At 40.3% G+C, this 15,560-nt stretch overlaps 1 non-coding gene across 1 annotated transcript; it reads left to right on the top strand.

Annotated features, from left to right (window-relative positions):
* The first annotated feature begins 15,277 nt into the window (after nt 1–15,277).
* On the top strand, nt 15,278–15,350 carry TRNAG-UCC (transfer RNA glycine (anticodon UCC)). The gene has a single exon. It is a non-coding gene; the product is annotated as a tRNA-Gly (tRNA).
* The last annotated feature ends 210 nt before the right edge of the window (nt 15,351–15,560 follow it).

The following is a 15,560-nucleotide window of genomic DNA, read 5'->3' on the forward strand; positions in this document are numbered from 1 at the left end:
GTATAATTACATAGCATAAAATTCACCTGCTTTAATTCTACAATTCTATTAATTTTAGCATATTTACAGAATTGTACAATTATCACTACAGTCTACTTTTAGGACATTTCTATCTCTCCAGAAAGATCCCTCATGCTCATTTATAGTCACTCTCCATCCATGCCCCCAGATCCAGGCAACCACTAATCTACTTTCTGTCTCTATAGATTTGCAACTTTTGGAAATTTCATAGTAATGGACTCATAATATGTGAGGTTTTGTGTGTGTGTGTGTATGGCTTCTTTCATTGAGCAAAATGGTTTTTTGTTTGTTTTGAGCAAAATGTTTTTAAGATTCATTTTTTATTTTTATTGCCAAATGGTATGGATATATCACTTTGTTCATGCATTCACCAGTTGGTGAACATTTGGGTTCTTTCCACCTTTTGGTTATTATAAATAATGCTTTGAACATCCAAGTACAATTTTTCATGCAGACATATGTTTTCATTTCTTTTAGGTAGATACCTAAGAGTAGAGTTTCTGGGTCACATGGTAAATTTATGTTTAACTTTTTTTAAAAAATGGAGGCAATTATTTTTTAAATTGAGGTAAAATGCATAAAACATAAAACTAACCATTTTAAAGTGTACAATTCAGTGAAAATACATAGATGATGTTGTGCAACTATCACTTTTATCTATTTACACAATATTTTCATCATCCCAAATGGAAACCATGTACCCATTAGCCAATCACTCCCCACTTCCTCCTTGTGCCCAGCCCTGGGAAACAATCTGCTGTCTATAAGAATTTACCTTTACTGGACATTTCATGTAACTGGAATCATATAATATGTGGTCTATTATGTCTGACTTCTTTCACTTACATAATGTTTTTAAGGTTCATCCACACTGTAGCATGTATTGGTACTTCATTCCTTTTTATGATTAAATAATATTCCATCATATGGGTATACCACCATTTTGTTTTATCCATTCATCAGTTTATGAACATTTGGGTTGTTCCTACCTTTTGGATATTGTGAATAGCACTATTATGAACATTTATATACAAGTATTTGTTTAAATATCTTTTTTCAATTATTTTGGATATATACCTTAGTGGAATTGCTGGGTCCCGTGGATGTTCTATGTTTATCTTCTTTTTTTTTTTTACAGTTTTATTTATTTTTTTACTTTACAATATTGTATTGGTTTTGCCATACATTGACATGAATCCGCCATGGGTGTACATGTGTTCCCCATCCTGAACCCCCCTCCCACCTCCCTCCCCATCCCATCCCTCTGGGTCATCCCAGTGCACCAGCCCCGAGCACCCTGTATCATGCATCGAACCTGGACATATGATAATTTACATGTTTCAATGCCATTCTTAGAAAAAGTGCCAAACTGATTTCCACAGCAGCTACACCATTTTACATTCCCATGAGCAATGTACAAAGTTCCAGTTTCTCTAAATCCTTGCCAGAACTTATTTTCCTTTATTTTATTAGAGCCATCCTAATGGGTGTAAAGTGGTATCTCATTGTAGTTTTGATTTGCATTCCCCTGATGATTGATAGTGGGCATTTTTTCCATGAGTTTCATGGTCATTTGTATATCTTCTTTGGACAAATTTCTGCTCAAGTCCTTTTCCCATTTTTCAATTGTGCTGTTTTTGTTGAGTTGTAAAAATTCTTTCTGTATTCTAGATACAAGTCCCTTATCATATGTATGATTTGCAAATATTTTCTCCTACTCTGTAGGTTATCTTTTCACTTTCTTGATGGTGTTCCTTGATGTGCAAAAGTTTTTTTAATGCAGTCCAATTCATCTTTTTTTTTCTTTTGTTGACTGTGCTTTTAATGGCCAAATCGAAGTTTACAAAGATTTACACTTATGTTTTCATATAGAAGTTCTATTGTTTTAGCTCTTACATTTAGGTATTTGATTTGTTTTCAGTTAATTTTTATAGATGGTGTAAGGTTTGCATGTGGTTAACCAGTTATCCCACAACAATTGTGGTGAGGCTGTTCTTTGCCCCATTGAATGATGCTGGCATCCATGTTGAAAATCAATTGACCATAGGTATTTGGGTTTATTTTGGACTCCAAGTTCTATTCCATTGATCTATATGTTTGTCTTTATGCCAGTACCACACTGTTTCAATCACTGTAGTAAGTTTCAAAACTGGGGAATGTGAGTCCCCCAACTTTGCTTTCCTCTTTCAAGACTATTTTGGCTATGTGAGGTTCCTTGCAATTCCATATGAATATTAGGCTCAACTTTTCTTTTTCTGAAGAAAAGGTCAGTGGGATTTTGATAGAAATTAAACTCAACATGTAGATGGCTCTGGGTAGTATTGCCATCTTAAAAATGTTAAAACTTTCAATCCATGAACATGGGATGTCTTTCCATTTATTTAGGTCTTCTTTAATTTCCTTCAGCAAAGAATCTGCCAATGCAGGAGATACAGGTTATATATCCATGGGTCAGGAAGAGCCCTTGGAGAAGAAAATGGCAACCCACTCCAGTATTCTTGTCTGGGAAATCCCATGGACAGAGGAGCCTGGCGGGCTACAGTCCATGGGGTTGCAAAAGAGTCAGACACAACTTAGCAACTAAACAACAAACGACAAATCTTTTGTAGTTTTCAGCATGCAAGTCTTCCATCTCATTGGTTAAATTTATTCGTCTGCATTTTATTCCTTTTGATGCTATTGTAAATAGGTCAATTTTTTTTTATAAGTGACCTGAATATGTTTAAAGGATGAGTCAATAGAGAGGGAGATATGAAAGATAAAGGAAGGAGAGAGGAAACTGAAATATCAAGGTTTTCCTGAGTGGGGAATGTGGCACAGAGCATCAGTGGAAGGATCAGTCAGCATGATAAATGACACCATTCCCAGTGTGACAGAAGGGAAAGAGCAGGGATAGGTCAGTTTAGAATCTCATGAGTTTGCAGGTAGTTTGTGGCAAGAAGTTGGGAACACTGCTGTTTGGGGGTTTCTATTTTAAGTGTAGTAGGAGGTGACAACACATGGTCCACTGAAGAAGGGAATGGCAAACCACTTCAGTACTTTTGCCTTGAGAACCCCATGAACAGTATGAAAAGGCAAAAAGATATGATGCTGAAAGATGAACTCCCCAGGTTAGTAGGTGCCCAATATGCTACTGGAGAAGAGTTGGAGAACTAACCCCAGGAAAAATGAAAAAATGCATCAAAGCGAAAACAATGCCCAGTTGTGGATGTGACTGGTGATGGAAGTAAAGTCTGATGCTGTAAAGAACAATATTGCATAGGAACCTGGAATGTTAGGTCCATGAATCAAGGTAAATTAGAAGTGGTCAAACAGGAGATGGCAAGAGTGAACATTGACATTTTAGGAATCAGTGAACTAAAATGGACTGGAATGGGTGAATTTAATTCAGATGACCATTATATCTACTACTGTGGGCAAGAATCCCTTAGAAGAAATGGAGTAGCCCTCTCATAGTCAACAAGAGTCTGAAATGCAATACTTGGGTGCAATCTCAAAAATGACTGAATGATCTCTGTTTGTTTTCAAGGCAAACCATTCAATATCACAGTAATCCAAGTCTATGCCCCAAGCAGTAATGCTGAAGAAGCTGAAGTTGAATGGTTCTATGAAGACCTACAATACCTTCTAGAACTAACACCAAAAAAGATGTCCTTTTCATCATAGGGGACTGGAATGCAAAAGTAGGAAGTCAAGAGATACTTGGAGTAACAGGCAAGTTTGGCCTTGGAGTACAAAATGAAGCAGGGCAAAGGCTAACAGAGTTTTGCCAAGAGAACGCACTGGTCATAGCAAACACCCTCTTCCAACAACACAAGAGAAGACTCTACACATGGACATCACCAGATGGTCAATACCGAAATCAGACTGATTATATTCTTTGTAGCCAAAGATGGAGAAGCTCTATACAGTCAGCAAAAACAAGACCGGGAGCTGACTGTGGCTCAGATCATGAACTCCTTATTGCCAAATTCAGACTTAAATTGAAGAAAGTAGGGAAAACCACTAGACCATTCAGGTATGACCTAAATCAAATCTCTTAGGATTATACAGTGGAAGTGACAAATAGATTCAAGGGATGAGATCTGATAGACAGAGTGCCTGAAGAACTATGGATGGAGGTTAATGACATTGTACAGGAGGCAGTGATCAAGACCATCCCCAAGAAAAAGAAATGCAAAAAGGCAAAATGGTTGTCTGAGGAGGCCTTACAAATAGCTGAGAAAAGAAGAGAAGCTAAAGGCAAAGGAGAAAAGGAAAAATATACCCATTTGAATGCAGAGTTCCAAAGAATAGCAAGGAGAGATAAGAAAGCCTTCCTCAGTGATCAATGCAAAGAAATAGAGGAAAACAACAGAATGGGAAAGACTAGAGATCTCTTCAAGAAAATTAGAGATACCAAGGGAACATTTCATGCAAAGATGGGCACAATAAAGGACAGAAATGGTATGGAGCCTAACAGAAGCAGAAGATATTAAAAAGAGGTGCAAGAATACACAGAAGAACTATACAAAAAAGATCTTCATGACCCAGATAACCATGATGGTATGATCACTCACCTAGAGCCACACATTCTGGAATGCGAAGCCAAGCGGGCCTTAGGAAGCATCTCTAAGAACAAAGCTAGTGGAGGTGATGGAATTCCAGCTGAGCTATTTTAAGTCCTAAAAGATGATGCTGTTAAAGTGCTGCACTCAATATGCCAGCAAATTTGGAAAACTCAGCAGTGGCCATGGGACTGGAAAAGGTCAGTTTTCATTCCAATCCCAAAGAAAGGCAATGCCAAAGAATGTTCAAACTACTGCACAATTGCACTCATCTCACACGCTAGCAAAGTAATGCTCAAAATTCTCCAAGCCAGGCTTCAACAGTATGTGAACCGAGAACTTCCAGATGTTCAAGCTGGATTTAGAAAAGGCAGAGGAACCAGAGATCAAACATCTGTTGGATCATCGAAAAAGCAAGAGAATTCCAGAAAAACATCTACTTCTGCTTTATTGACTATACCAAAGCCTTTGACTGTGTGGATCACAACAAACTGTGGAAAATTCTTAAGAGATGGGAATACCAGACCACCTTACCTGCCTCCTGAGAAATCTGTATGCGGGTCAAGAAGCAATAGTTAGAACCAGACATGAAACAATGGATTGGTTCCAAATTGGGAAAGGAACATGTCAAGGATGTATATTTTTACCCTGCTTACTTAACTTAAATGCAGAGTACATCATGCGAAATGCCGGGCTGGATGAAGCACAAGCTGGAATCAAGATTGCCAGGAGAAATATCAATAACCTCAGATACCCAGATGACACCACCCTTATGGCAGAAAGCGAAAAAGAACTAAAGAGCCTCTTGATGAAAGTGAAAGAGGAGAGTGAAAATGTTGGCTTAAAACTCAACATTCAAAAAACTAAGATCATAGCATCTGGTCCCATCACTTCATGGCAAATAGATGGGGAAACAATGGAAACAGTGACAGACTTTATTTTCTTGGGTTCCAAAATCACTGCAGATGGTGACTGCAGCCATGAAATTAAAAGACGCTTGCTCCTTGGAAGAAAAGCTATGACCAACCTAGACAACATATTAAAAAGCAGAGACATTACTTTGTTGACAAATGTCCATCTAGTCAAAGCTATGGTTTTTCCAGTAGTCGTGTATGGATGTAAGAGTTGGACTATAAAGAAAGCTGAGCGCTGAACAATTGATGCTTTTGAACTGTGGTGTTGGAGAAGACTCTTGAGAGTCCCTTGGACTGCAAGGAGATCAAACCAGTCAATCCTAAAGGAAATCAGTCCTGAATGTTCATTGGAAGGACTGATGCTGAAGCTGAAGCTCCAATACTTTGGCCACCTGATGGGAAGAACTGACTCCTTGGAAAAGACCCTGATGCTGGGAAAGATTGAAGGCAGGAGGAGAAGAGGATGACAGAGGATGAGATGGTTGGATGGCATCACCGACTTGATGGACATGAGTTTGAGCAAGCTCTGGGAGTTGGTGATGGACAGGGAATCCTGATGTGCTGCAGTCCCTGAGGTCACAAAGAGTCAGATATGACTGAACAACTAACTGACTGACTGGTGTAGATTCAGCCTTCTTTCCCCATCAATAGGAAAACCAAACTCTTAAAATATGGGTATAATACCTAACGCTCAAATCTTCATTCCTAAATGCCATTCTCAACTAAAAAGGATCAAGTCTCTTTGGGGAAAATGACTGATTCCAGGACTGAGGCAGGGGAAGTACGAGATGAGCCTGGAACATCTTGTGGTGTCAGAAAATAAGGAAGTGCTGAAGAAAAGATGGAGACCTGCCAAAAGGACATAGGAATCATCTTTCTGCTGGCCAAATCTGGGACATTAGGACATCAAAATAAAGAATGGTACTAACCCACTGAATATGACAGACAACCACAGGTCCATGAGGATATAGATACATAAACGTAGGAGAAAGGAAAGCTCTCCCTTACACTGGAGAGCCAACTAAAACAAGTCTAAAGAATGATGGCATTGGACAGTCACCATCTGGCAACCTCAAGGATCACCCATAAATGCTAAAACTGATGGGTGAAAGTTTGAGATCAGGATATATATATAATCTCAATGTATCTCCCCACAAAATATTAACTAATGACAAAGGGGAAAATAGTAACTTTACAGTGGAGAAACACAACTAGTCATCATGTGCCTCCTTATATAATGCACTGAAAAGGACACAGCATCCCTTCTGTGATATTCCTACCAAAATGCATAACAGAATCTAATCATGAGGGGATGTCAGAAAAAACAAAATTGAGGGATAGTCTAAAAATAACTAACCTGTAATCTTCAAAAATGTCAGTGTCAGAAGACACAAAGACTGAAGTACTCTTTGCTGTTAAAGGGGACTAAAGAGATATGACAAGTGAATGCACATGATTCAGTTTTATTTTGCCATAAAGGACATTGTTGAGGAAACTGGTGAGTTCCGAATGAGTTCTGTAGATTATAATAGTATTGTATCAATGTGAATTTCCTGATTTTGATAATTGCTCTGTGTTTATGCAAGATAATTTGTTTTTGGAAAAACAGTGAAGTATTTTGGAGTAAAGAGGCATCATGTCTGCAAGTGACTATGAATTAGTTCACAGGAAAAAAAATATATATATATGAGACAGAGGGAAAAATAGAGTAAGATAAGTGTAGTAAAATGTTAATGTTTAAGGAATCTGGATTGAGTATACAGCAGTTTTCTTTGTACTATTCTTGGAACTCTTTTGTAAGTCTGAAATAATCTAAATAAAAATTTAAGAGAAACAATTCATAAGTTGAAAAACTTACAAAAAAATAGAGCTAGTATCATACTTAATGGTGAGAAACTAGACTTTTTTCCCCATAAGATCAGGAACAAGGCAAGGATTTCTGCTCTTATTATTCCTTTTTAACATCATACTGGAAGTCCTTGCAAGTGCTATAGGCAGGAAAAGGAAATAAAAGGTATACAGATTGGGAAGGAAGAAATAAAACTGTCTTTGTTCACAGATGACATGATTGTCTATGTAGAAAATCCCAAAGAATCAACAAAAAGATGGCTGGAACTAATAAACAATTAGAGCAAGGCTGCAAGGTACAAGGTTATTATACAAAAGCCAATTGCTTTCTTATATACCAGCAATGAACAATTGGAATTTTAAATAAAAAGCACAATACCACTTACATTGGCACCAAAAAACTAAATATTTAGGTATAAAGTTAACAAAATATGTATAAGATCTATATAAGGAAAATTATAAAACTCTGATAAAAGAAATCAAAGAAGATAAATGGAGAGATATTCCATGTACATGGATAGGAAGACAGTATTATCAAGAGGTCGGTTCTCCCCAACTTGATCTATAGATTCAATGCAATACCAGGCAAAATCCCACCAACTTATTTTGTGGATACTGAAAAACTAATTCTAAAGTTCATCTGTAAATGTGAAAAACCCAGAATAGCCAAAACAATATTGAAAAAGAAAGTTTGAGGACCGACACTACCTGACTTTGAGATTTCCTATTGATATAAACTTACAGTACTCAAGACAAATATGGTACTGGTGAAATAATAGACAAATAGATGAATGGAACAGAATACAGAGCCTAGAAATAGATCCACAAAAATACAGTCAGCTAATTTTTTAAAAAATATTTATTTTATTTCTTTGGCCGTGCTGGGTCTTAGTTATGGCACATGGGACCTTTTTTAGTTATGGCATGTGGGATCTAGTTCCCTGACCAGGGATCAAACCTGGGCCCCCTGCATTGGGAGCACAGAGTCTTAGCCACTGGACCACCAGGAAAGTCCCAGGTCAACTAATCTTTGACAAAGGAGCAAAGGCAATTCAATGGAGAAAGGACAGTCTTTTCAACAAACAGTGCTGAAACAACTGAATATCCACATGCAAAAACAGTAATCTAGACAAAGACTTTAACCCCTTTACAAAAGTCAACTCAAAATGGATTATAGGCCTTTGTGTAAGATGTAAAACTATAAAATTCCTAGAAGATAACACAGAGGGGAAATCTATGCAACCTTGAGTTTTGTTGTTGTTCAGTTTCTTAGTCGTGTTCGACTCTTTGCAACCCCCAGGCTTCCCTGTCCTTCATCATCTATTTGCTCAAACTCATGCCCATTGAGTTGGTGATGTCACCCAACCATCTCATCCTCTGTCGTCCCCTTCTCTTTCTGCCTTCAATCTTTCCCAGCATCAGGGTCTTTTTTAATCAGTTGGCTCCTCACATCAGCTGGCCAAAGTATTGGAGTACTGGAGTATTTAGTCATTGTTTGGCAATGACTAAAAACAACACCAAATGCACAACCCATGGAAGACAAAAATCAATAAATTGAGTTTCATCATCGGTGGAAGACACAAAGAATGAAAAGGCAAGCCAGAGAATAGATGAAAATATTTTCAAAACACATATCTGGGGGCTTCCTTGGTGAGTCAGTGGTGATGAATCCAACTGCCAGTGCAGGAGACGCAGGTTCAGTCCTTGGTTGGGAAGATCCCACATGCTGCAGAGCAACTAAGCCCATGCACCACAACTATTGAGCCTGTGCTCTAGAGCCTGGGAACCACAACCACTGAAGCCCAAGCACCCTACAGCCAGTGCCCCACAATGAGAAGCCCATGCACTGCAATAAAGTGTAGCCCTCGCTCATTGAAACTAGAGAAAGGCTCAGGCAGTAACAAAGACCCAGTACAGGCAAAAGTAAATTTAAAAAAACAACAACACATATTTAATAAAAGGTTGGTAATCAGAACATGCAAAGAACTCAAGACAAAAAAAAAAAAAGAAAGAAAAACAATCCAGTTTACAAATGGGCAAAAGATCTCAACAGACACTTCACTGAAGAAGATGTACACATTGCAAATAAGCACATGAAAAGATGTTCAACATCTATGTCATTAGGGAAATGCAAATTAAAACAACAATAAAATACCATCATAGACCTATGAGAATGGCTAGAATCCAAAATAACACCATCAAGTGCTGGTGAGGAGGTAGAGTGACAGGAATGCTCATTCATTGCAGGTGGGAATGCAACATAGTACAGCCACTTTGGCAGACAGTTTTGCAGTTTCTTAAAAAACCAAACATATTCTTACTATACTAATCTCAGGTGGGCTCAGTCTGCAGCAGCTTGAAACAGGGCTTCAGTTCCCCAGCCAGAGACTGAGGCTGGGTCATGGTGGTGAGAGCACAAAATCCTAGCCACTAGACCAGTGGTCAGTGACAAGGCCCTGGCCCTTCAGCTTTGCAGAAAAGAATTCCCACAAAGATGGAAAGTAGTGAAACAAGTAAAGTGTTTATTAGGAAGAAAAAGAGTACAGTATGCGTAGATAGACACATGGGCAGACTCAGAGGTAGAGTCCCTAAGTCAAGCCCTCATCACTGTTTGAATTAGTTTTTTGGGCCATTTCTTCCAGGTTTCCTTTGGATAATCATTTTGAATTGCCTGGTTCACAGCCCCTATTTGGTATATCTCAGGGTCCTCCCATGTGTATACACGCATCTCTTAGCCAAGATGGATTCAACTGAAGAGGCCAATGGGTAGCTTGGCATCACTTAGCATCAATTCCCTTTGACCTTCAAGGAGCCTGTCTGCACATGTGTGGTTGGGGAGGTCTCCCGACTTTGAGAATGAGATATATGTGGTCTGGGCAGGGGTCAGTCTTCTGTCTTAATTGCCCTGCTATTCTTCTCTTGGAGTTTCAGTCCAAGCAATGAAATCTCCTATTACTTTACCTTGGGGTGGGACGGGGCTCATCTGTCCACTGCCTTAACACAGTTCAGCAACTGTACTCCTTGGTATTTACTCAAATGAGCTGAAAACTTAGGTCCACACGAAAACATGCACATGTATGTTTACAGCAAATTTATTTATTCATATCTGACAAAACTTGGAAGCAACCAAAATATCCTTTAGTATGTGAGTGAATAAATAAACTGTGGTACATCCAAACAACAAAATATCATTCAGTAATAAAAAGAAGTGGGCTATCAAGCCATGAAAAGACACAGGGAAACCTTGAATACATATTACTAAGGGAAAAAAGCCAATGTGAAAAGACTACACACGGTCCCAATTATATGGCATTCTGGAGAAGGCAAAAGAATGGAGACAGTAAAGAGATCAGGGGTTCAGGGAGAGGAAGAAAGGGGTAAATGGGTGGAACAGGGAATTTTAGGGTAACGAAACTACTCTGTATGACACTGTAGTGGTGGATCATGTCATAATAAATATTTCAAAACCCCTAGAATGTACAACACAAGAGTGAACCTTAATATAAACTATGGACCTTAGTTAATAATAACATATAAGTCAATTATATCTCAATAAAGCTGGAAAAAAAGAAAAAATGTTATTATTACTGGTTCATCAATTGTAACAAATGTATCACACTAATGCAAGATGTTAATAATAAGGGAGACTGGTTTGGGTAAGGGGGTATGTGGAAACTTTCTTGCACTTTCCATTCAATTCTTGGGTAAACCTAAAGCTGGGACTTCCCTGGTGGTCCAGTGGTTAAGAATCCTGCCTTCCAATGCAAGGGATGTGGGTTCAATCCCTGGTCAGGGAACTAAGATTCCACATGCCATGTGGTGACTAAGCCCAGGCACCACAGCTACTGAGCTTATGAGCCACAACTAGAGTTCGTGTGCCAGCAGTGACCTGCATGATGCAATGAAGATCCTATGTGCCACAACTCAGACCCAATGCAGACAAATAAATACTTTTTTTAAAAAAAAAAGGAATGACGTATGGATACATATTACAATATGGATGAAACTTGAAACCATTATGCTAAGTGAAAGACTTAGCATAGTCGCAGAAGGCCACATACTGTATGATCCCATTTATTTTAATTATCTATTTTATTTTAGCTATGTGGGGGTCTTTGTTGTGGTGCTTGGACTCTGTTGTGGTTCACAGGCTTTCTCCAGTTGCAGTTCACAGGCTTCTCTTGTTGCAGAGCATGGGCTCTACAGCACACGAGCTCAGTAAGTTGTGGCTCATGGGCTCTCTAGTTGTGATGTGCAGCTTAGTTGCCCCATGGCATGTGAGATCTTAGTTCCCCAACTAGAGACTGAACCCGCATCTTCTGTATTACAAGGTAAATTCTGAACCACTGGACTATCAGGGAAGTCCCTGTATGATCCTATTTATATGAAACATTCAGAATAGGCAAATCTGCAGAGACAGACAGTGGTTTCCTAGGGATTGGGAGATGGGGGCTTTGGGATGACAGCAAATGGGTATAGGTTTTTTGGGGGGGGTAATGAAACTATTCTAAAATTGATTGTGGTGATGGTTACAAAACTCTGGATATACTAGAAGTCACTGAATTATACACTAAACAGATAAATTTTCTAGTGTGTAAATTGTATCTCAATAAAGCTGTCAAAAAATAAAAACATAGCTATGCACACAAAGGACACACAGGGAAGTGCTAACAGTTGAGAGCCCAGTATATAACTGGAGAACTGAGGGTGGGGATGAGAAAGAGACTTATTTTCCACTGTATACCTTCATGTGTCATTTGAAAGTTTTTATCCTATGTGTGTTTAATATAATCTAACGTTCCCCTCAAATACTGTTTCCAACAAGCCTACCTTGCTTTTCCTAACTTCACTTAAACAACGATCTCTCTTATATTATCTCTCAAATTAAGACACAGAAAAAAATCAAACAATTCTAAAGGAGGAAAGAAAAGTAATGAAAGAAATGCCAAAACCCATGCAGAAAGGAATTCCATAAGCATATCCATTCAGTGGAATATTGTGTAGCCATTTGAATGACGTTTATAAAGAATTTTAATGGGGAAACATTTGTGTAAAAATAGCAAAGTATAATTGACTATACAGCCTGACTCAAATAAGTCTTTCAGGCCTAGAATACAGCCTAAATGCACCAAAATTCTAATACTGGTTTTGTTCAATGCAGTAGGATGTGTTTTTTCCCCATATTTTCATAAAAAAATATATATTACTGTTGGAGAGATGGGTATTCATTTTATTATTTGGGGACTTCTGAGCAGAGGTTGTGAGAGAAAGAATACATATTTTATATATTATGTGATTTTTAATATATTAATATATAAAAATATATTTTTTATTTTTTAAATGGAAAGTGCCCAGTCTGGGCCCAGTATTCTAGCTCCGGACCCTCCAAGGCCACACTCCATCCTTTCTTTCAAAGCACAGCCCCCAACCACCTCTCCCTTCTACCAACCAGGCCCCTTTCAATCCAATCACTCTTATCCTGCCCTTGCTGCTGCTTAGGTGCCTAAACTTATGTAAGTAACTGCCTCTCTAGGAGCCTCAAGTTCTTCAGAGATGAACCAAGGTATTAATAGTATTCACATAAAGGGGCTGCTGTGACTGTTAAGAGGTTATGCATAGAGAGATTTGGGCTTCCCTGGTGGCTCTGATGGTAAAACATCTGCCTGCAATGCAGGAGACCCGGGTTCAATCCCTTGGGAAGATCCCCTGGAGAAAGGAATGGCAACCCACTCCAGTATTCTTGCCTGGAGAATTCCATGAACAGAGGAGCCTGGCGGGCTACAGTCCATGGGGTCGCAAAGAGTCAGACACGACTAAGCGACTAACACACAAACATACACACATAGAGACTCGAGTAAGTAATAGAAGCTCAGTGTTGATGCTCCATCTCCTCTACCCTTCTCCTGCATCCTCCTCCATGCATCTTGGCGGTACCAAGGTCACCGTAGGTGTTCAGGATATGATTTCTTCTCTCTCTTCTGCCTTGACCATTGTTTCTCTAAGGTGCCAGTTTGAGGCATGACTCCACCAATAACTACTGCAAAGCTGTTGTCTAAAGGGGATGTTGGGAACAATGTGGAAGTGACTTGGACTTCATCAGACTTGGAGTCTCACCATTGCTGTTCTTAGCTGTGTGGCTTTGGCAAGTCACCTAAGTCTCCCTGTGCCTCACTGTACTTACCTGTAAGGGGGAGGGGAAATGATAGCACCTATCTCAGTGGGTGTCTTCACTTTCTATCCGCAATGCATCCCTTCTCTCCCACCACACCTCACCTCCCTGCTCACTTTGCTGGTTTGGTCTCACCCTGCACCAGCTTATGAACCAAGCCATGCCCCATCCTGGAGCAACAACACCCAGGAGATGAGAGAAGAATTGGCCAGAAAAGAGTGACATGCAAGCCCTTTGGGGAAGGACTGAACAACCACAGAGCTGAACCCAAATTTTGTTCGTCATTCAACCATTCATGCACTTGAAAGCATGCGATGAATATTTGCTGACACTTCCACTCGGACCAGCCAGATTCTGGGCTTTGCTGGAGACAGAGTCAGCTGCCCTCGTGGAGCTTCTGACACATAGATGAGAAAACCCCAGGTATCAATTCCACATGGGGCAGGGGAGAGGGGAGCAACAAGGGCTGTAGGAGCCCAGAGGACAGGATCCAATCCAGCTTGAGAATCAAGGCAGGCTACTTGGATGAAGTGACACTTGAGGTGAGTTCATTAGATTTGGAGAGTCATTGTCTTCCATGCAGAAGACACTGTAAAGATACCTAAGGGAAAGCCTGGTACACTGAAGCACCCACTTGTTGTTAGTTCAGTGGCCAGAGCACAATGTGTGAGGCCAGGGTAGCAAGAGATGAGGCTCGAGAGGCTTGGCAAGGGCTATGGGTGGCCTTAATTGCCCAAAAAGGAGCTAGAACTTTATCCATATGTGGAGATGGGTGTCACAGAAGGAAGCAATGTTTTAACTTCTAAACCCATATGTTCTCACTGCTGGTGTCCAGAATAGTAGGTTAAAGACAACCAGTCTGGAAGCAGTGAGGCCAGGGAGTAGACTTGGGGTCATTCATATGAGAGATGCTGAGGCTGGATCAAGGCAGTGGCAGAGGATGAGGAAAAAGGGTGTAGTATTTGGGAGACAGAAGGAAGAATCAGCAGGACTTGGTGAGGGACTGGCTATGAGGAGAGAAGGGGAGTTTGGGCTGCACATAGAGCAGAGAATACAGAGGAAACGTATAGCACATGTGCCAGGGAGTGATTAGATCACAGTGGGAGGAACTCTAATGGCTGAGAATTCAGTGTGGGATATCAGGGGCAGAAATACCTTTCTGGAGGAGGGATTCAGGCTAAGACTCACTGTGTATCCTTGGACCACTCACTTTATCTTCCTTTGGTCTCCACCTGCTAAACTGAGAGACAGAGAATGACCATTGTGACGAGTGAATCACATAAAAGAATGTCCAGGACTTCCCTGGTGGTCCAGTGGTTAAGAATCTGCCTGCTAATGCAGGGGACACGGGTTCAGTCCCTGGTCCAGGAAGATCCCGTGTGTCTCAGAGCAACTAAGCCTGAGTGCCACAGCTCCTGAGCCAACGTGCCCAGAGCTCATGCTCCGTAACAAGAGAAGCCACCACAATGAGAAGCCCACACACCACATCACCAGCACAACGAGTGGTTCCTCGCTGTCTGTAACTAGAGACAGCAATGAAGACCCAGTGCAGTAAAAAAAAAATGTCCAGGAGGTGCCAAGTCCTGTGGGTGATTTGGAGGGGGAGATTTGTGGGGCAGGTGTGTTTGCTCCAGAGGTGGGGCTGGGCTACCATTTGTGCAATATCACTGCCACTAGCAGGGGGAAACAGTTACTTACAAGATGTATATGGGGAGGAGATATGTGACCTGAACATGTGTGTGTTGGATTTGAGGGCATGAAAAGCCAAGGCAGTGACTTCCCTGGTGGTCCAGTGGTTAGGACTCTGCACTTCCACTGCAGGGGGCACAGGTTTGATCCCTGGTTGGGGAACTAAGATCCCCACATGCTACGTGTTGTGGCCAAAAAATTGAAAAAAAAAAAAAAAACACAAACAAACAACAAAAAACCAAGGCAGTCAAATCACTCTCACCCTGGGAGGCCGTATTTTGACAGTCAGGAGTGAGGGACTTCTCTGAACAGTGAACCCCAGAATGCCATTTCCTCAGGAAATACTTAAACCAAGACCTCTGGGTTCTGATC

The sequence above is a fragment of the Odocoileus virginianus genome, unplaced genomic scaffold, assembly GCF_023699985.2.
Source record: "Odocoileus virginianus isolate 20LAN1187 ecotype Illinois unplaced genomic scaffold, Ovbor_1.2 Unplaced_Scaffold_14, whole genome shotgun sequence".
Classification (NCBI taxonomy): domain Eukaryota; kingdom Metazoa; phylum Chordata; class Mammalia; order Artiodactyla; family Cervidae; genus Odocoileus; species Odocoileus virginianus.